Source organism: Panonychus citri, unplaced genomic scaffold (assembly GCF_014898815.1).
Source record: "Panonychus citri isolate SS breed McGregor unplaced genomic scaffold, ASM1489881v1 Contig00102, whole genome shotgun sequence".
Lineage (NCBI taxonomy): Eukaryota > Metazoa > Arthropoda > Arachnida > Trombidiformes > Tetranychidae > Panonychus > Panonychus citri.
The window spans coordinates 144,011-166,490 of NW_026515507.1; the positions used below are offsets into that span (position 1 = coordinate 144,011).

At 31.7% G+C, this 22,480-nt stretch overlaps 1 protein-coding gene across 2 annotated transcripts in view; it reads left to right on the forward strand.

The window, feature by feature from the left end:
• LOC128388799 (hemicentin-1-like) overlaps nucleotides 1–22,480 on the forward strand; it is a 122,778-nt gene that overhangs the window by 34,140 nt on the left and 66,158 nt on the right. The window lies entirely within an intron of this gene.

Here is a 22,480-nt window from a genome sequence, read left to right on the forward strand (position 1 = left end):
ATAAATTGAAAAAAAGTTCTTATCTTCTTTTTCTCCCTGGTTTCATCATTATCATCATGATTTTGAATTTTCATGTATGGGATAAACGATGAAAATACAGTAAAATGGTTGAATATAATTCTACTAATTAAGTCAACTCAATTCCCAGTTCTCTCTCTCTCTTTATTTACCACCCACAACTTTAACCATCTTCCGGTAGGTTTGTTGAAGTGTTTTTCAATTGTCATTTCCGGTATATATTTTCAAAGGGAATTTAAATTTTCACTTAGGGTAAGAAAAATGTAAACATTTCGAGACATTACCAATTCAATTTGTAGATAATGATTCTATCGAATTTAATTTACTGAAGAAATTAAAGTTACTAAGTATCATGAATTTCCACCCAACGATTCAACTTAATTCAATGTTCCACTAATGATGAAATATATTCACATTCGAGGGTAAATACCCACAAAAAAAGTGAAAATTTCTGATTATCTACTAATCATTTCATCAAGAATTCAAAGTGCATCCAATTTGCTAAAATTCAATTCAATCCTATTTTCTTTCAAAAGGTGAGTCGGTAAGGAATTAAGACAAAAAGTTTTTGGGTTTTTCTTTCTCATGTATTCAATCATGAATCTCCCACCCGGTGGGATTTTTATCTCACTATTTAAATCATATTTTCTTTTGTACGTAAACGAAAACACTAAATAGAAGACTGGAGACTTTATTTATGTCCTTTTCTCCTTAGTCTCTATTGTCATATGGATTGTTGATGATTCTGGTGCAATACTTTTATTCCATGATGGTGATGATGATGATGATGATCTTGAACAATAAAATGAATACAATCTTGTCAATTTGAAGATCACTTGTATACTATTGGGTAACCTCTAAATTGGCAACAAATCAAAACTAATTTTCTAGTGAATTAGTTTCAACGGTGGGTGTTATTAATGCTCCACATGATTTCAATTGTTCTGTTCAATTGTTATCATCAAGTTTTTGGGTTAGACTGACAAAGGAAAGAGAGGAGAAAATAGAGAAACAAGAAAAACTGTTTATGTAACATTTAAACTTTCAAATGTATCTTTTCAATTGTTACAAATACTATCAGCTGACAATCAAGATTCATAACCGTAAATAAACACAAAACGACTTTTCTAGTCCAATTTCTAGCACAAGAAAAGCTAAGATGAATTATCGTGAAGGTTTGTAAAAATATATGAATTCTTAACCAAAAATTATCATCAAGCATCATTCACTATTAGTTGATCAATAGCTTGACCAATTTTCTGAAAATTTAGGTTGAAGAATTGAAACTGAATTTCAGTTGTAGAAAATCTCGTTTTTCCATCACCATCGTTCCATTATAATGTTTGTTCAAATGTGAAGACAATCCTTGTATAAAGTTCATCTTATAAAGACAGTAAACCGATGATAACTCTGTTCTCTTTTATCATTCTTTCACGATAATCGTGATGATGATTCTCTCTGATTCTGACTGAATGAGAGATTTTTTTTCTATGTATTTTACTTTCTCTCTCTTTCTCTTGCTTAGTTTGAGCGGAAGAAAACCAGATGAATCAGTTGAAACTATTTATTCTGTCAACCCATCATTCTCATCTGTTCACCATGATAACATCAACAATTAACAATCACCTAATCAACAGCATAAAGAAGAAGCTAAAACCTGGAAAGAAAGATAGAGAAAAACAGGGAAAAAGTTCACTCCACCCTTGAAAAAAAAACTTGGAACCAGAATCTCATGAAATGTTTGATATATCAAATACTAATACAAACTTTATCTGTATTAATATACCATTAACTTTAGTCTATTGTATTTAATAAGTCAAATACAATATCCACTCCCAGATTACCCGCCACTTTCATATTTCACACTCCCTCTCGATATCATGACATTTTTTTATATATATATTCTCATTACTCTATCAATGGAGAGCTAAAACAAATCGATATTGAATTCAGCCAAGTGTCGCAAAGACAGTCAAGTAAATAAATAAATATCTATCACTAGATAAATAAATATCTAAATTTTCAACTCAACGTTTTGACCAAGTTGATAATATAATCAACAAATTATTATATTTATTAATCATTGATCAAGTGATTTTGTAATTTATCTGTGTCTCGAATGATAATATGGAAAGCACAACAACTGAATTTCATCAATTTTCCCCAGTTTATTGATTGAAGAAAGAGTAAATATGAAGTATAAACTGTATCATCATGATAGATTTGATTTGATCCATGTGATAAAACTTTTAGCATTTGATTCATGATGATAGAGAATGTAAGTATACACAGGGAGTAAAAATAGAATTCACATTTATTCATATTACATGTAAATTAGTTTGAATTTATTCTGTTGTTCATGGTTTGCCAAGATTTTATTATCTTTCTGTAACATGTTATCCAACAAACTGAATCAAGTTTATAAATCCACAAGGAGATAATGATTATGATACATGGTAATATAACAGAGACGATTTGAACAAGGTGTTTATACTTGAGTTTCATTTTAAAGTTTCATTAATTCAAATTGAATTGAGTGAATTAAATGCTTGGGTGTTGAAATGAACAATTTTCAGAATAAATTTCTCATGACTGATGATAAGACAAAAACTCGATTTGAAACAAATAAAAACCATGAAAGTGTGAATAAAATGAGAAATTGAGGTTCAGCTTGGAAAAGAAAATGAATTGGAGGGGAAAAATAACGAGAAAAACTACATGATTCTTTTGATTCTGCTGAGAAATCAGCTGAGGAGAGTGATGAATAGATAGAAAAGCTGAAATAGAGATAGTGAGAGAGATTTCTTATCATGTTATTTATGAAATTTAATCTCTGAATACATGGTGGATTAATCAGTTTCCTAGGCTTTCCCTCTCGGAATTTAATTGAGCTCTTTAACATAGGAATATACTACTTTAATCGTCAAATGATAGACAACTATTTACCTTGGATGAAGTTTCATCAGTGTTAGTCTGTATCTTTGGTTTACCTTTTCAACTTTTTGCTACCAAGATGAACAAAAAATTTCTCAATTGAGTTATTTAAAAGTTGAAACATTACCTGAAGTTTAATGATGTTCTGGTTAAATCTTTTTTCCAATAATTTGCTTCTGAGCAGGAATATCAAGGTGATAATGAGTAATTCTCGAGATAAATTATTCACTATTTTCTGCAATCGGGGGTTTTTTATGTTTTACTTGTAGTCTTTAATTGTCCTTTCATCCACCATTATTGTATTATATGTAATATTATAATATTAAATTAGAGTAAACGTATTCTGTCCAGACTTGTCTTTCTCTCTCTCTTGATGTCTCCAACCGTATTCATTTTGATAATTCACTATTCTCAGTGAACTAGTTTTTGCCTTATAAATATTCATCATTAGCTTTGACCATGATGTATCATGATTGGAATGAATAAAGTTGTTCGTCAATTGTAACTGAATAAATCAGATGGCACTCAATGATATTTGATGATATTTCTGATACAGTTTTCACCCATGATACATCAAAAGTGTTTCATTGAACATTAATGTGTTATACGAAAAAAATGGTTACATTGGAATGTTTTCTCTAAAAGTCATGAGCAATTTCTGGTAGAATGATGATAGAAAGGAAGATAACAATTCATTCATGTTCATTGTTTTTATGTACATTCGCTGATAGTCACAAAAAGCATTGTTACAATTTTAGGTCGAAAATTTTATGAATAAATACAATAAAAGAAGCAAATTTTTAGACTAAACAAATTGAGCTGAACTATTGATTATATAAAATTCAATCGATTCTTAAGTGACCGAAAGATGTGTTTCTAAAGTTATTTAAGATTTTGAGCTCGCTCGGCTCATCATTAAGATAACAATACTACGAAATGAATAGCACTTCTATTGTACATTCCAAGTTAGTATCATTTTTTTACTTTGATTTGATGATAAGTTGAAAGGAAATAGATGATGAGAGAGTCCGGAAGTTCATGGACTGTTGAGACTGAGAGTTTAAAGACATTGACAAATTACCAAGTGGATCAATCAAAATGAGTCTCGAGTTTTTCTTACTAGAAAATCAGGCTGAGTTTTTCTTCTATCAACTGGTATTTGATTTACTGAATAGAATTGATACAAGAGAGGTGAAAGTTGATGGGTGACATGATTAGAAAATACTTTATGTGTTGTGCAGTATTATACAATATTACCTTTAGATAATTTCATCAGTATCTGTGAAAAGATGGTAAAAATTGTGACTCTGTTGAAATTCAATTAGATCATGAAGGCAAAAATTCTGAGATGAGATCGAAAAAGTCTAGAAAAATAAAGTTAGCTTAGATTGACACAATTTATAGAGTCCAAAAGCTTTTCTTTACCGCTGAAAGGATCTAAATCTTCACTCTTCCATCATTTTATCTATTTGATTGGAAAAGAATTCATTAGAATTTTTTATAGCGAATTAAAGTAAGGAGTAAGAGTAGGCGGAGGTAGACAATTTGATTCTAACACCAGCATCCTTTTGAATTGAAATTGCCTATTGGGAAAAAGAAACAAATAAAGCTAAGGAAAAGTTTGTGACGAAGATGATTACGTTAGAAAAATGTGCATTTAAAAAGCGAAACTGCATACATGTAATAACGAATAATCGATCCACAACTATTTACCTCGTTCTTGCGTTCGAATTTTATAATTGTACAAAATTGATATCATAAAATAGAAGTTTTTGATCTTTTTTCATTTTTTTACCTTTGTAGTAAAAAACAACCATATACTATCAATCATGTGCATCAGCAAAGACGGTAAAGGGTATGGCGGGATTGAAGTTCAAACGAACTAAAAATAAGATTGTGACTTTAAATCAGAAACAGAAAAGACCAGCAGAAATATGACTAACAAGGAAAACCTTATGGATCGAAGAATACAAAGAATCTCAGAGTTTGTCCACCTAAACCCAATTCCTGGCTTCTGCTCTTCACTCTGAGTTCTATCGCTATTATTATTATTATTCTGTATCATGATGATAAAATTCTTGTTTTTATTCTTCTTTTTCTTTTCTGCTTCTTCATCTTAAGATTATCGTTTTCCTAGTGAAGAGATTCATTTCTCACATACATATGTTTGTAATTCCTTCCTTTTCTTGTATATATCTTTTTCTTAAACTTGGTTTGCAGAAAAGTGATTACGAATATCACCCTAATCGTCATTCATTACTCATTACCATCATTGACAATTTTATGGTTCTAGTGAATATGAAGACTCATTTTGGAAAGAATGAAACAAAAATGTTATTATTTTCATTATGATTACTTTAGATTGGAATGGATTTCATAACAGTTATCATGATTATTCACCTTGTAAAACAATAATTCACACTGGAATTTCTGTATTAAGTTATTTCTACAAATTTGTCTTTTTTTTGTTTTGTTTTCTTGATGGTAAATTGCTAATTACTATCATCATTAGTTGAGCTCTTATGAAATTAACTTCAACTTTAATTATTATTATAATAATTAGTGTAAAGATCCAAAGATAATTAATGAAACTGTTGATTGTAGATTGCTTTTGTCCACTTTACAGATTTGATTATGGTGATCATTGAATGTCCATTAACAAAATTGTATCAAAACGTTTGTGATAACAATTATAAAATCCAGTCTAAGCTTAGTAAACCAAAGTAACTCCTACTCTTAATTACACTTAATGGTCAATTATCCAATGAATGGTAAATTTAATTTCTAGGATATTGTCTTGATCATTAACACATTTATCGAACCATGAGAAAGAGATTGAATCAATCAATCAACATGCAAAGAGAAAAAAACAGTTATTAAAGTCACTTTTATTGACCATCGTATTTGTTTACATTGAATAAAAATATTTCGAAACTAAAACGAAAAGTTTTTCATTCGATAGTATCGATCAGTTGAGAAGTCAAGTTTTTTTCCTATCGAATTTGTATCGAACTTTTTTCTCTCCCTGAGATTCCTTAAAAAACTTTTCGAACTTCTTTTAATCAAACTTAATTACTTTCCCTTGATGACTAACTAATCATCCATCTAAGATTTTAAGCTTGAGCTAATCAATTAATTATCTAGCAAGATTAATGAATAAACTATGATCAATTATTAACATTGAGTTTAAGCATTTTAATCTCGTCGTTGTTGCTTTATTATCTTCTATTGTGATAATGTTACAATTTATATACAAAACAATTAGTAATTAGTTAATCACTTGAAGGTATAATAATAATGTAATTCAAATGTATCATTAGTAGAAAATCTTGATTAACGTTTTGGAAAGTTAATTAAAACGTATTAATGAAGAAGATGAATGAAGAGCAGAGAAAAAAAATTAAAGATCAAAGTTAATCATGAATTAATTTTTTTCCTTTATTTTCCTTAAGAAACTATTGTCACATTCATTAGATCGTTAATTGTTAGATTAATAACAATCTACTGATAATTTACTGAATTAAAGGTTGGCTGGATATTCAAAACAAACAATCAAATTATCATTAATTTTTTTCGCTTCGTTTTTCCTATTGAATTATTAGAATGGAAAGTTTTTTTACTCTCTCCTTTTCTCAGAATTACCATGAAAATATATCATCATTTCTGTTTAACTGGGAAAAACTGAATTATGATAAATTGTTACAATCAAAAACAAGTAGAGATGATGATTCATCTTCATGTCATCAGCATAAACGACAACTTGAAATGTCATGAGCTCTTTTTGCTGTATTAATCTGATACCATTAGAATGTTTCAAAACTATTGATAAAAAAGTTCCATCAGAAAATTTTCAGTTGGAACTTTTTTATTTTAATTTCTCATGGAATTGACTTTTTTGACTTACCTGTGATCATGGTGATGATCTAAATCTTGTTAGTCTTCCGGAATTACAGCTTTCTTATCAAGAGATTCCTTTGTTTTTTGTTCTAAGATGATCAGCTAAATGAATTCCATGAATACCTATGCTAATGAGATGTTATCAAGCATTTTCTTCCTCCGAATAGACTAACCTCCAAATAGGTCTATGGCCAGAATTGTAAGGAAATTCTGATGATAATGTTATAACATTATTTCGACAGACTATTTATCACAAATTGTTTCAGTCTCTTCTTTTTCTTTTACACCTTGAATATTAAGATGGAACTTTAAATTTCATGAGAAACTTTTCTCCACTTATATATTTCTTGAATATAACTGATCTTTTTTTTCTGATTGAAAGGTTGCTTTTTTTTACCATCCATAGTGTTGCATGTTGGTTTTACCTTAATATCTACAATTTTGATTGATGATTTCTGAATAGTTTTCATGGGCCTAAATCAATATAAAGGATATTGATTTTTATCCAAACCAAAATATGTAATTTTGTTAATTTGATGAAGACAAATTGATTCAATTTTGTGACATTTATCTAGATGGCAGATTTTTTCATCATATCAAATTTTGAATAATCATGAACTCAGATGAACTTTTTCCTTTTATCATTGAACAATAATAGTTACTCTGAAACGCTCGGGTGGTTTGCAGGGAGAAAAGGTTTGTCCCTATGACCAGAAGAGGAAACCTTAATCAATTTACCCGAGAATCATTTTATTAATTATCATGAATTTTAGTGTTTCCAAAAATCTTCAATTAATCTGAGTATATTGGTGTAGTTACTTTCAAGCAAAAAGTTCTGATTCAGAATATGAAATGAAAGTAGCATGGATACCTTGAAATAACTGAAGCGCTTACATGAACCAGATTAAATCTTCAGTATCAATCAATCATTTCAATAAGTTATCATCACATTCAAAGGGGGAAATCATTTCGATCTCTGTTGGTTTTTTTGTCTTGACAAAATTCAATTTAAACTCAATCTCATATCATCTACTCTGAATGTCTTCATTTGTATTTTGAATGAAAAAAAAGCATTGATGTTGATTGATTTTCGTCAGCAAATTCAACCATGATACAATTTGCAAAACAGATGATTCCTTGTTCATCAAATCAAACCTAAAGATTGATTATACGTTGACTTGGAAAATAGTTTCACCATGAATCCCATTCCGCAACAGGCTCAATGAACATTTATCATGTTAATATTTTCACTGCTATTATTTCAATAGTAATCCAAGAATTGGAAAATAATAATCAATTGAAAGAAAAGAAAGAAATGTTTCTCTCATAATCAAAATCTCTGGTGACAATAATAATAATAAATCTTTTATCATTGAGATGTTTACATCATGTAAAACATGGAGAGAGAGAAAAAGAGATTGAGATAGAGAGGCAGAGAAAAATCTCTGTAATAATTTCATCTGATCACCAATAAGTTAATATCTTTGATATAATATTAACAAAAATGTTCACCTTTCAATCTTATCTCAGAATTCTTGCTGAGAGAATGATGATCATCATGGGAAGAGATAAAGGTGAAAATGAAAGAGTCTTACATTGAATGCAAACTGAACATTCCAAGTAACATATACTTTGTACCATGTATATTTTTTCTCTCTCTCTCTCTCTCTCTCTCTCTCTCTCTCTCTCTCTCTCTCTCTCTCTCTCTCTCATTCTCTCTCATTCTCTCTATCTATCTATCTCTTAACCATTATCTCTGTTGTTGTTATCAATGATGATTATTATTACTATTCTAAAAGAAGATGAAAAGAGATAAGATAAAGAAAAATAAGGAAATATCATCACGAGAAATGATTTAACATCATCATCATCATCTCATTTCATGATCATTTTCATTATCATTACTCCTTTGGAAACTAAATCAGTATCTTTGACTTTGAACCTGAATAAATGAATGAGAGACACAATTTTCATTACAACATAAGGAGAAATATCCTCATCCATTTATTATTATATTAACACTCATCATTCATTAAGAATTACTTTATATTTATCACGATGGTACTTATTAATTCAGAGAGCTCAGAAGAGAATCCTCATCTTCTTCTGTTCATTCAAATTCAAATTGTAAAAGTAGTTGGACAATGCTCATCATTGATTAGTATTAAGCTAAAAAAAGAGGTCAATCAATCGATTATTGGAAGTGATTAATTTCAAGGTTAATTGTCAGGAAACTCTGTATTCAGTTCAAGTAAATGAGACGTTTTTTCATTCAACTTTTCACTCTCAATTACTATTCTAGCCCTTTGTCAAATGATCTCAATAGTAATAATAATTGTATTATAATTATTTTCCATTAACATTTAAAGTTAATGAATTTATTCACATTTGGAAACATTTTCTTTCAGTAATAAACTGTTTTCCTTTGCAAATGATTCAAAGGTATTCATTCATTAAGTAAGTATTCATTTTGTCCGATATTATAAGTGAATTAAAAGTTACTCATGAATTACCATGAGTTAAATTGTGTGAGTATTGATTAGATTATAAAATGATTTGAAAGATGAAGGTGTCAAGGAACAAAAAAAAAGTTCAATTTTCGATTCTCAGTTTTATATTTAATTCTCATTTCATGTTTAAACCTTTTCTCTTAATATTACTTTTTCTGTATATCATTATCTTCTCAATGGAATGTGTCATTTAATCCTTTCCTCCTCCTCCTCCTCATCATCATCATCATCATCAGCATCTCGCTCTCTTCTATTTCTTTTGCTTCCAATTTCTTGTTGAGAAAAGTTCATGATATTTATCTTTCATCTTCTATCATCTAGACTTTGTTATTAGATTAGTTTCTCTCTGTCAGGGAAAATTCCGTCCTCATTGATTTTCTTTCAATATTCCTAATGGAACTTTTTCCCAAAATCTTTAGACAATTGAACTAATCTAAATTAGTCTAGTCTAAAGACGTTTTCATTTTATTTTTATCTTTATTTTAACTTTTTATTTTGATTTACCTTTGAGTAATTTGTTTTTCTTTATCTTCAGTTACTCTAATGAGACATTAATTTAACCTTATGGTTAATGATATTAATCTAATGATTAATTTTAATCTCATCTTCTCCCCTTATCTTATGTACTATGATAAGGCTATAACCTTTTCTTTATTAATTTTGTTTTTCTATGTAACCAATTTGATGATTGGGCATAAAAAAGCCAAGTTACCATTTATGGTAATGTCTAATGACAAAGCTTAATGGCGCTAAAATTATGTTCCAATTATCAACCATATTTTAACCAAAAAGAAGTTAGTTAACTCTGAGATCTTCAAGAGTAAATAACTCATTCTCTAAAGAGAAAATTTAACTTTCTTTGTAAAGGCTAAGGCCTAATTTTCATGTTCTTTCTTTTAATTTTCATTAATAAATGTTTCAGCAGAATTTACAATTTCTAATAATCTTAATTCAGTGAGTAAACTCGGATAAGTGAGTTAAAGTTATCCTAAAAGAATTTGGTAAGACTGGGATTGTGAAGGGCCAGTTGAATCTCTTGTGATAGTAGCTTTAATAACTAAAGTTAACAATTAACCAATTGATTCTCTTTACGTTAGTAGTTTAGATTACCTTAGTTAGAATCCTACAAAGCCTAATCCACCTCACATCACATCATCTCTCCAAACATTCATCTATTTTTCCCTTTCACATGGCGAGGATACCAGGATATCTTTAATAATCACCCGTGTTTCAACTCTAAAAAGTGTTAGTGTAATTCTGTGCTGTTAAAGTGCTAAAGCCAATTAACAAACAAAAACTCAAAAGAGTAAATGGTTACTCGTTCAGGAAAACAATTCCTAAAAGAAATTTCAACAAATTCTCTAGAAAGAACAAATTCTACGGATAGTGTTTCATCAAACGTGAGCTCTGTCGCTACAAGTTACTCTTCTACCGTCCCGTACAATTACTCCCCCGACAAGATGGATAAAGTGTCAACCTTACCAGTTGATGAAGTTATTAATCTTCTAAAGAAATACGAGGTCACAATTCCTTTAAGAAGCCAAACAACCCGAAACTAAAAGAGGTAATAAAACTCATTTCGTATTACATGGTACTCAGATCTCAGAAGAAGACATAGGAGACCTAATGGTAAACGAAATTTCGAGGAAGAAATCCCAGAGTGGTTAACGTGCTGCAAATTGGGATTAGTCGAATCCGAAATTCAGAAGATATTAACTGAAGTTGGTCGAACAATCGAAGATATTGCTGCTTCATCAGAGGACCTGAAGTCACTCAAATTACCAATAGTTACCGTCGGAAATTGGAAAAGTAATTGACGAATTTAATAGGAGGAATCGCGCTGATTCCCCGCCTATGGAGCTAGAAGACCTTGAGGAAGAAGCATCAACGATTGCTGATGTTACAACAAATTCTAAAGAATTACTAATGTCTGGACTTAAAATGATCGCTGAACAATTCATGAATTCAACAAGAAAAGATCCTAAAGTGATCGAATTCGTCAAAGGTGAAAACATGTCAGAATGGATTGACAAAACAGTTAATCGCCTCGATTTGGAAGATTGTGACGAAGCTACCAAACTAAGATGTTTAAAAAAAGGGCTCGCACACGAAATACTCAGCTTAAGCCAGCGTATTGATGCTAACATAGTTGACTATGGTCTTTATGTAAAAGCTTTAAGAGAAAAATTAGCAATGCCCTCGTTGGTTGCTATGTCTCATTTCAAGTTGCGAAATTACAAATACCATGTAAGCAGTACACCAACAGAATTCCTAATGGAATTGAAAAAGTTAATCACCCAAGTGAAAGGTGCCCCTCCTGAAGAGAAAGGATTTTTATTTGATGTCATCACCCATTTGCCGGACAATATCCAACAAGAGATATATGATCTTGGACAAAATCAAAGTGAGGAAGGAATCCTCAACGTAATGTTTAGACATCATTCCAATTTTAAACTTCAAAAGGAGAAAAGTCGAGTTTCAACTCAACATGGAAATCGTAATTTCCAAAAGGATGGTAAACCTAGAGGACATGAGAAAGCATCTCATCCGCCTAAAGGTAACGGAAAATTTTGTACTGAATGTAAAAGAATGGTCACAATCGTGATGAATGTTTTATCCTTCATCCTGAACTTAAAACTTATAAGTCTAAACAAGAAGCCCAAGCTGCTACAACAACTTCTCAAGCTAAAGCTTCTAAGCCTACAGTTCAATCGTTAGCTGAACTTATTTCTGATTCAATGTTACCTGATGGTATGAGAGACAACAAAGTTGTGTTCTCAGTTTCAAACAACGAAACACCAGTGTTAACACAATTAGGTGATATTATTGAACACATGGCTCTAGAATCTAACCTTCGTTACACCTGAACGATACTACCTTGGTTCTTCTCGTGTGCTGTTAGATAGTAGAGCTACCGCTTCGGTATTGGACTATGAGAAAGCCCGTGAACTTGGTGTTCACATTCGACCAGCCATAAGTGCCCTAAAAGGAATTGCTGGAACTCTAAAAACTATCGGATATGCTTACGCTGCAGTAAGACATGTCTCTTTACCTGATACCCGATTGTTAAAGATACAAATTGTGGAAAATTTTGAGCCAGTTTTTCTCTTAGGAAATACTTTCTTTCATCTGTACTACATGAACATTGATTCAAATGGCTATTACCATACCTGTTCTGCTCGTGCTGAAGCAGATTCAAAATTGTTACCTGCTAACTTCTTCTTTCGCTTCTGTACTCCAAGGGAGACAGAAAACATTCTATCCTCTGCTGCTAAGCCTGGACTTTGTCAAAAGACTCGTTTATCCATATTGGAAGAAATTAAATTCGAGGATGAAAAGGAAGAAGAAAAGTCCAACAAAGATTGAGACTAAAATTGATTATGATATCTTGGAAGATAAAAAGCAAAATGCTAAAGCAGTTGATCAACAATTCATCTTAAAAGTCACCGAAATGGAAATGAGTGTGAATGAAAATCACCATTTAGATTTTCGAAATCGTATTAAACAGCAAATCAATCCAGATTTATCCAAAGACAAAAAGAAAGATCTAATAGATCTATTGGAACAATTTCCTAACGTCTTTAGTAAAGATCGAAAAGACCTTGGTTTCGTCTCTAAAGAGATTTGTCCTGTTACGATTAATATCGGAGATAATGTTATCCCGTTTCAAAAACCTTATCCTGCCACAATTGACAAAAGGAAAGAGTTTAAAAAGATAATCGACGACCTAAAGGCTGCTGATATCGTCGAAGAGTCAACCTCAGAAGGAGGTTGTCCATCAATGTTGGTACCCAAACCTGATGGTACCTTTAGGATGGTCATTGATTACAGATTATTGAATCGATTGACTAGTGTCCCTAAATTTCCAATGCCTCGAATTGAAGATTGTTACGAAACAATCAGAGGAGCTCGATATTTCAATAGTTTTGATTTATCACAGGGCTATTACCAAATTGAACTTCCTGAAGAAGAAGAAGAAAACAGTTTTCGTCACTCCAGATAGTAAACTCCAGTTTAAAAGACTTCCTATGGGACTAACGGGAGCTCCGTTCATTTTCCAAAATTTCATCAATAAAGTATTGGATGGCCTCCAGTATAACCAATGTATCGGTTACTTTGATGATGTGCCAGTTATGGGAAGAGATTGGAAAGAATTACTAGAGATGACTAAAGTCGTGTTACAACGTTTTCAAAAATTCAACTTAAAAGTTCGTTTGGAAAAGTGCAAATTCGGATATGAGGAAATCCCTCTTCTTGGACACTTGGTAAATGGAGAAGGTATAAAACCAGATCCAACTAAAGTTGCTGCTTTAAAAGCACTTCCATATCCAACCTCAGTTAAAGAATTGCAGTCGATAATGGGTTGTTATAACTATTTTTCACGGTATATAAAAGACTTCGCTAAATTAGCCGCACCGTTATACCGATTAATTTCTAAAGAAAGAAAATTTAAGATGTTGCCTGAAGACAAAAGGCATTAGATCATTTGAAACAATCACTGATCGAAACTACAATGCTAACGCATTACAACCCTGATCTTAAAAGAAAAATTGCAGTGGATGCATCTCATATTGCCGTTGGAGGAATTTTACTCCAAGAGGACAATAAATCTGAAAATTATCATAAAGATACACCAATCGACAAAATTAAAGATTGGGTTCCGATATCTTTTTTCTCACAAAAATTGCTAAAGCACCAATTATCGTACACCGTCTCTGAAAAGGAGTTATTGGCGATACTAATTGGAATCGAGAAATTCAAACATTATTTGGATGGTACAGAATTTCTGGTCGAAACTGACCATCACGCCTTATGTCAGCTACCAAAGATAAACTTCAAGAATGGTAGATTACAACGGTGGGCAATTATGCTTGGAGCATATAATTTTAAAGTGGCCTATCGGCAAGGACCAACTCATGCCCCCGATTGCTTTAGCAGATACCAGAACGAATGGGAACACCGAAAGGTAATTGATCCAGAACAAGAATTTTTGGACAAAGTTTATTCCTTCAATTCTAATGAATCATTCGAAGAACATGGTATCGATCGTGCTGTTAACATTATAATGTTTGGTCTTGGAAACCCATTTTACAACCTAAAGGAACCGAAGGAAATCATTTACATGGTAAAAGAAACAAATCCATGGTTCGAAAAGGTAAAAGCTTTTCAAAGCCAAGACCCAAATTGCAACAAAATCAAAGAGTTAATACTCGCCAACAACAAAGCAGCTAAAGCTAAATTTCAAATAAGAAATGATTTAGTTTATCGAATCGACCCAAAAATTTTCGGTCAATATCGATTAATCATTGGTCCTGAAATTCTGAAAGAAGTTTTCGAAGAGGAACATTCATCTCCCTTCTCTGGACATTTTGGTTTCGAAAAGACTTACTTGGCTATAGCCAAAAGATTCTACATGAAATACATGTATGATGAAGTCTTAAAACTTTGCAATAATTGCAACATTTGTGCTGTTAATAAATCAAGTAACATCATTTATGTGGATCCAGTTAAGAAAGAAATTCCTAACAGAATCTTTGGAAGATTAGAAATGGACGCACTTGGTCCTTTCCACATTGGAACTTCTCAAAAAGTTATCCTCGTCCTAATAGACACTCTCTCAAGATATGTATTTGCTCGAATCTATTCAAACCAACAGACTAAACAAGTCAGAAAGTTCTTAGACGATTTCATCTGTACTCATGGTACCCCTGAAGTTATTCAATCCGACCAAGGATCGAATTTCATGAGTTTAGAGCTAGAGCAATACTTCAAAGAAAAGGGAATAAAACATGTGAACTCATCACCTTATCACCCTGAAACCCAAGGATTGGTTGAGAGAATGAACAAGACTATAGCCGAAAGATTGAGGACTTTAATCAATAAGTTTGGAACTAAGAATTTACCTGAAAGTTTACAAAAGTCCATCTTCGCAATAAATGCATCGATCCACAAGATCACTAGATTTGCCCCATTCTTTCTTGTCTATGGACAAATGCCTCGGAAGAAATTGGATAATCTTCTCAATCTAGACAACAATGTACCTTTTACGGTAAATGAAGCCAGAAATTTAGCTATCGCTCGCCTAAAAGCACAACAAGATTACTATTGTAATCGAATGAAAATCCTTCATTCACAATCGCCTTACAAAATTGGTGAATTCTTATGGGTAAAAGATGAATCTCATTCTAAAGAATTGAGTAAGAAATTAAGTGAAAAATATCATGGTCCTTATCTTATCTATGGTATAAGAAATGGAGCTGTCAAGTTATTAAACCCTGAAACTATCGAGTTGTTCATTGTCAATGTTAAGAACACGAAACTCTATAGAGGAGAAATGACCTTAAGGATGAAGCTCTTAAAAGATACCTACTTCAACACCAGTGATAAATCGTGGTTAGAGTTAAATCGCCAAATAGATGAAGAATCAACTGAAAGTTCTAATGAAAAAGACCAACCCAAGGAATATAATGATATGAATGAAATCGATGCCGATCAAAGTCAAAGTCTAAATGACAATTCAACTGAAATGATCGAAAAAATGGCTAAAACCAATAATGCAAATTCGGATATCTTGGTAAAGAAAACAACGAGATTAAGTGCCGATAAACAATTGATTTCGAATCAACAAAATGTTTTATCTAATGATAATGATAAGCTCTTAACTCGTTTCCAAAGGAAACAACAACAAATTTTGATGATCTATTTTACAAGCACTAAAGTGAAACAAGATAACCATCAATGGTTTAATCAAGAGATTAAAAAGCTTGTGACTCAAAACAATTAACCAAACATTGTGCTGTTTGAAGCTAATTAACGGCTCTAAAAGCCAAAGCTTCTTAATCATCAACTTTGTGACGTCAATCATTTTCTCGTGTTTCCACCAATCAATTTGGTATAAAAGAAGCAAAGTCAAAGGAACAACTTTAGTCTGTGTTTTACTGTTCACCTGGTTAACTGTCAAATTAATTTTGTTAATCTCGTTCTCGTCTAAAGACTTTAAGTTTTCTTTTGAAAAATTTTGTGATTTTATCAGATTAAATCAAGTGAAATCCATTAAAATGGAAGAAAAAGTTGAATCTTCCGAATCATCTGATTCAACAACAACTACCAATTCTACAGAATCATTGATCATGGATTGGCCTCAAGACCGAATGGTCAATTTAAACAATTCTGTTTCATCATCTACTGAAAATGAAAGTGTTCCTAATGGAAAAGTGATGAAAATGTAATCACAGTTGATGAATCAAGTTCTTCTGAAAAATTGAGGTAGCAAAGGAAACTAAATCACCTTATCCAGGACCTGAAGACTACCCATGGTCTGAAGATGAATATCCAGCACCATTACCTGTTCGGCCATTGCCTGATTATGTCTCTAAGGAGAAATTTTTGAAGTGAAAAATAAAGTTATCGCTAAAGCCGAACACTTAAGTGAAAAGAAGAAATTGTTCATCCAACACATCAAAGAAAAAATCTATTTTAACATCATCAATGATGAAAAGGTCTTTGATGTTGAAGTTCCTGAACTACCTATTGGTTTAACCCGTTCAAAGGTAATCCTAAAGGAAATAAATTCAATAATGAAAACAATTTCGTGTCACTTATGTGAAAATATAACCATCAACCCAAGGCTCTGTATCAGTTGTAAACAATGGTATTGCCATGAGTGTATCATTTGGCTCAACTCATGGGTTGAAATTTTCAACTTTACTCCATTCACCAAGAAATGTGAATTTCTGTGTATCAACAATTCATGTGTTACCAAGTTTTATCCTCAGGATAAATACCCATTTTATGGAGGTGTTGAAAACGAAAGTGTTTTTAAACTGTACAATGAAGCTTTCTTCATTTGTAGAAGATCAAATTGCTTTATAAAGCTAAAGCTGCCAATATGCTTCTCATGAAGCTCAGTGTCGTCGTGGCCTAAAGGAAGAAAACTTTGAAGTTAATCTAAATGAAACCTTTAAATCTGGTGCTACACGAAAAGAATTGGCTGCTCAACATCGTCGACTTGCTGATGTTTTACCAGTTCAAGTGAAAGAGGCTATTGCCAATCAACCCGACGAATCGTTAAAATCTTATGATAGTCAAGCGGCCCGATGGGAAGAAAATTTAATGTTCTTGCCTGTCTTGCAGTGGAAAAGGAAGCAAATCCTGATGATCCCTGATTAGCTCCAGCTGCAATCAAGTTATGCCAATATTGGTACTCATTATTGGTCAGTTTATAAAAGATCTGTTGATGTGAATGCCCCATTGATGAATCTGAAATGTTCCTAGAGGAAGTTATTGGGCTCGAACCCATTGTTGGTAAAACCACCCCTGGAACTATTACTCGACCGGCTACAATCAGATGGAAATCAGTTCCTGATTATCTTTAAGGAGCTCAAGCCAATGGTTGGCCTATTTCAATGGTTTACCAAGACGACGTCGTGGTAATGAAGACGTGCTCATATCTAAAGATAATGAAGGTGAATCAATGCCTACATTCGGATCGATCCGTTCAGCCGTTTGAACGAAGATGAAAAGAAAATCTAATGAAAACAATCTTGAATCATATCCAAGTCTTCGTGGTCTTCATCGTGACCTTCGCTGAACCCGATGCTAATGCATCTCAACCCCATCAATCTCTTCAAAATCCTCTTATAAGGAAAAACAAAAGAGATAATAAAACAACAAAAGTTGGAACATTTTTCAACAAATCAGCTATTGACTTTCCGTCTCGCTGCTGATTTTCAACAAAATTAAAATTAATGCCGGAACTCATCCCAATTTAGATTTGGTATTTGGGATACATATGGCTTATTGTCGCCTAAAGGAAGTGAGATACAATCGAAATGGTTATGAAACCAAACTGATTTGTCGACCTGTTTGGATAGTGATCGTCGACGGAAACCAAGAGGTGATCTATGAATCCTTCGTTCGCTATAACGATATTGAAAGGATGGACACCAACTATCATGGTCTTAGTCGTCAAGACGTAAAGTTTGCTAAAACTCTTCCATCCATCAGGGATCAAATTATCAAGTACTTGGCAACAGCTAAAATGATTGTTGGCTCAGGCCTAATCAACATGTTCCGTGGACTCGGCCTAATGGCCTGTGAAATTGAACTTTTAAAACCCAAGTTACGAGAAATCACTCATTATTTCTCGCCTTACGTTCAAAGTCCTTGTGCCCTCAGCCTAATAGCCTTCTTAGTGTTCCAAGGATTCACCATCCCGAACCGAGCTCATTCCCCAGGAATCGAAGCTCTATTGAGTATGAAACTCTATCTCGGATTCTGGCAAGAAATCGAGGAGAAAGTAAAGGAACTCGGTGATGGAATTCACTTTGCTAATGCAGTGTCAACCTGTGGAAATACTAAAGTATCGGCCCTATTCCAACTCTATTCTCAACGAGTTGAAGAAAATGAAGCCCATTGGCCAGAGGACTGGTTCTATTATGGAGTATCTAAAGATATTGTTTACAATCGACCAACCCCAAAGTTTGATGACAACTGTGTTAAAGCCTCAGGAATGGAATCACCACTTCGACTTTATGAACTACCATTGGTCAATCAAAAGGACCTCGTCGAAGATGAACAAGCAAAGATCAGAGCCATAACGGATCCAAAGATTTTGCAAAGTCGTTCCAATCGTCAACTTGAAAGAAAACCTTCAGAGGTTTCATGGTCTTAAATCCGAGGATGTGTCAGGAAAATTCCGTCCTCATTGATTTTCTTTCAATATTCCTAATGGAACTTTTTCCAAAATCTTTAGACAATTGAACTAATCTAAATTAGTCTAGTCTAAAGACGTTTTCATTTTATTTTATCTTTATTTTAACTTTTTATTTTGATTTACCTTTGAGTAATTTGTTTTTCTTTATCTTCAGTTACTCTAATGAGACATTAATTTAACCTTATGGTTAATGATATTAATCTAATGATTAATTTTAATCTCATCTTCTCCCTTATCTTATGTACTATGATAAGGCTATAACCTTTCTTTATTAATTTTGTTTTCTATGTAACCAATTTGATGATTGGGCATAAAAGCCAAGTTACCATTTATGGTAATGTCTAATGACAAAGCTTAATGGCGCTAAAATTATGTTCCAATTATCAACCATATTTTAACCAAAAAGAAGTTAGTTAACTCTGAGATCTTCAAGAGTAAATAACTCATTCTCTAAAGAGAAAATTTAACTTTCTTTGTGTAAAGGCTAAGGCCTAATTTTCATGTTCTTTCTTTTAATTTTCATTAATAAATGTTTCAGCAGAATTTACAATTTCTAATAATCTTAATTCAGTGAGTAAACTCGGATAAGTGAGTTAAAGTTATCCTAAAAGAATTTGGTAAGACTGGGATTGTGAAGGGCCAGTTGAATCTCTTGTGATAGTAGCTTTTAATAACTAAAGTTAACAATTAACCAATTGATTCTCTTTACGTTAGTAGTTTAGATTACCTTAGTTAGAATCCCCTACAAAAGCCTAATCCACCTCACATCACATCATCTCTCCAAACATTCATCTATTTTTCCCTTCACTCTCTCATCGAAATGTTTTAACTCCCGAATGTAAATAACCCATGTTACCATCTTCCCTTCCCCTCACTTTCTATCCATCTTCCAATATCATCCTAATAATGATGCTTATGAGGATAATAATGATTATTTTATCCATTAATACCCATTGTCTTTACATAGACAATTTAATAATCATTGATTGTTTAGTATCGATAGAGATTTTGATAAAAAGTTTTTTTTTCGAGTTTCAAATTCAATGTTATTCAACTTTTACCTATTTCTATATCAGTCTCTTTTAATATGAATATTCACCATTGGATTACGAAGACAAAATACAATATTGATTTAATGCTTAGACAAATGTAGTTGATTAATTGTTGATTGTTTACATGAAACTAATCTCTAAATAAGATTATTTTTTACATAGAAATAATCAAGTGAATTACATTGATTAATTTCCTCTAGATTATCTTTAAATGATTAGTTAAAATTCAAGTTTTAGCTGTTACATTTAAAGGTTTACCTTTCTAATCTGTGATTAAAGTGAAAGGTGATTGATAAGCTTAAAGGTTGTAATTAGATAATAACAATTAAGGTGAGTAAAGTCAACAAACAATTAAAGTCAAGGTTTTTCTCTTTAAAGTGATTTGTATTTCATTCTGAAAGTCGCATTGTCACGATTAAAGTAATCACTAAGCTAAGATTAACAAATTAACAGTTTATGCTAATTGATTTGTTCAATTGAACTCTAATTGTTATTTTGATCACTGAAAGAAATCAATTTTCCAGAACACAATTAGCATTTAACGAGAAAACTATTGGTCAACTTGATGGAGATAAAGATGATCATTCTAACATCTGATAATTTAGACCAATTAGATTAAAGATAAATTGAATTATTCTTGAAACATTCAATACAATTAAGCATATTAAGTGTTATCATAATCTCTGTCATCATTGTCATTATCATCATGAATTGAATTGCAATGATTTCTATTGAAGAGCTTCGGGTTACCATAATGATACAGTAATAGAATTGAATTATATACCCTGAAGGAATTTCGTTTATTTTGAGTAGGAAAGTTGCCCTGAGCTTAGAAGATGAAGTAGAAGCAAAAGAAATTCTAAAGATCTTGAGAAAGAATAAAAAAAAGAGTAACTATTAGAATTTGATAAATTTAATGGACAGACGAAAAATGGTCAATTTGGTTATGCATTTTTTTATTATCTCATTGGAAAAATACAAAAATTGATTATATTGTAATTCAATTGAATTTAGATTCAATATTCAACTTCATTAACCAGTTTCAAGTAAATGTAATAGAATCAAACTCTTAACCATAATTTATGATTCGAAAAAAACTCCCAGCCAGTTAGCGCCATCTATTGGTTATAATAGGAAATAGGTTGACAGATAAAAATTGTTTTCCTTAAACATAAATGAAAAAAAAAACTTGAAATTATCATAATTTTCCAAACAAATTGTTGATTATTAATGGTAAATGGATACTCTTGATCTTAGTGGGATTTCCGTTTATATTAAATGTTACAAATAATAATGCAAACTCGAAAGGTTCATGAATATATACACGAACTGTAAAGTGAATACAGTTCGTGTGAATTGAGTTTGGTCAAGCTACTTATAAGCTTGAAAATTGCTTGAAGCTTTATCATGCAATTTGAGTATTTGGTTGTTATATTATTCAAACGGAAGTCAAAAGTAATGTATTAAGATTTGATAAAGGATGTGTAGGGTTAAAGGCTTTTGGGGAAACGGAAATGGCTGGTGAAGTAAAGGTTATTCATAATTGTATTATCATGATACAAATTTGAACGAAGAAAAAAAAACTTGACCAAATCAACTTGTATTGGGGACAAAATCATTAATCACTCAGCTAACAGAATATCTCAAAAATTATGTCAACTCACAAATAACAAATAATATAAATGATTCGTTGAGCTAAGAATTCATCTATGGTAGAAATGGTGGAAATTTTTTCATGTATTTTTGAATTAGCGGACTGATTACACCAATTTAATAACTAGATTTATCCTGAGGGCAGTGAAACATTCAATAAAATTCATCCTAATTGAATATTGTTCATTTTTAGAATGTCCAATTTGCTGGAAGATGTAGTTGAAAAACAGCTTCCAAATCATCTTATCAATATAAATGACCAATTGAGATAATCTAACCAATCTAGAAACTAGAAGTCATCTATTGAATAATAAAAAAAACACAAGAACAATATTAACCTTAGCTTGATTATCAACTGGTCACTTTTGTCCATCAACATTTACTATTAATATCATTGGGTGTTTATTTTAAGAAAATAAAAATAACCAAGAAGCTCAACAATATGAAGATTACGAAGTCTCTATCATTTCGTTTCTTATCCTCTTCTCAAGAGTCTAATCTTTGCCTTAGAAAAGAGAGAGAAAGAAAGAGAAAAGTAATCATCATGTTTATAATAATAACGATAAATACATAATGAGAATCAAGAATTCATTGAGGTTCTTAACAAGAACAGTTCTCTCAATATCATTGAGGACACTTATCATTATTTAAGATGGTCAAATTGTTTATCCCCTCGGTAGGAATGATGCCTATTCAATATT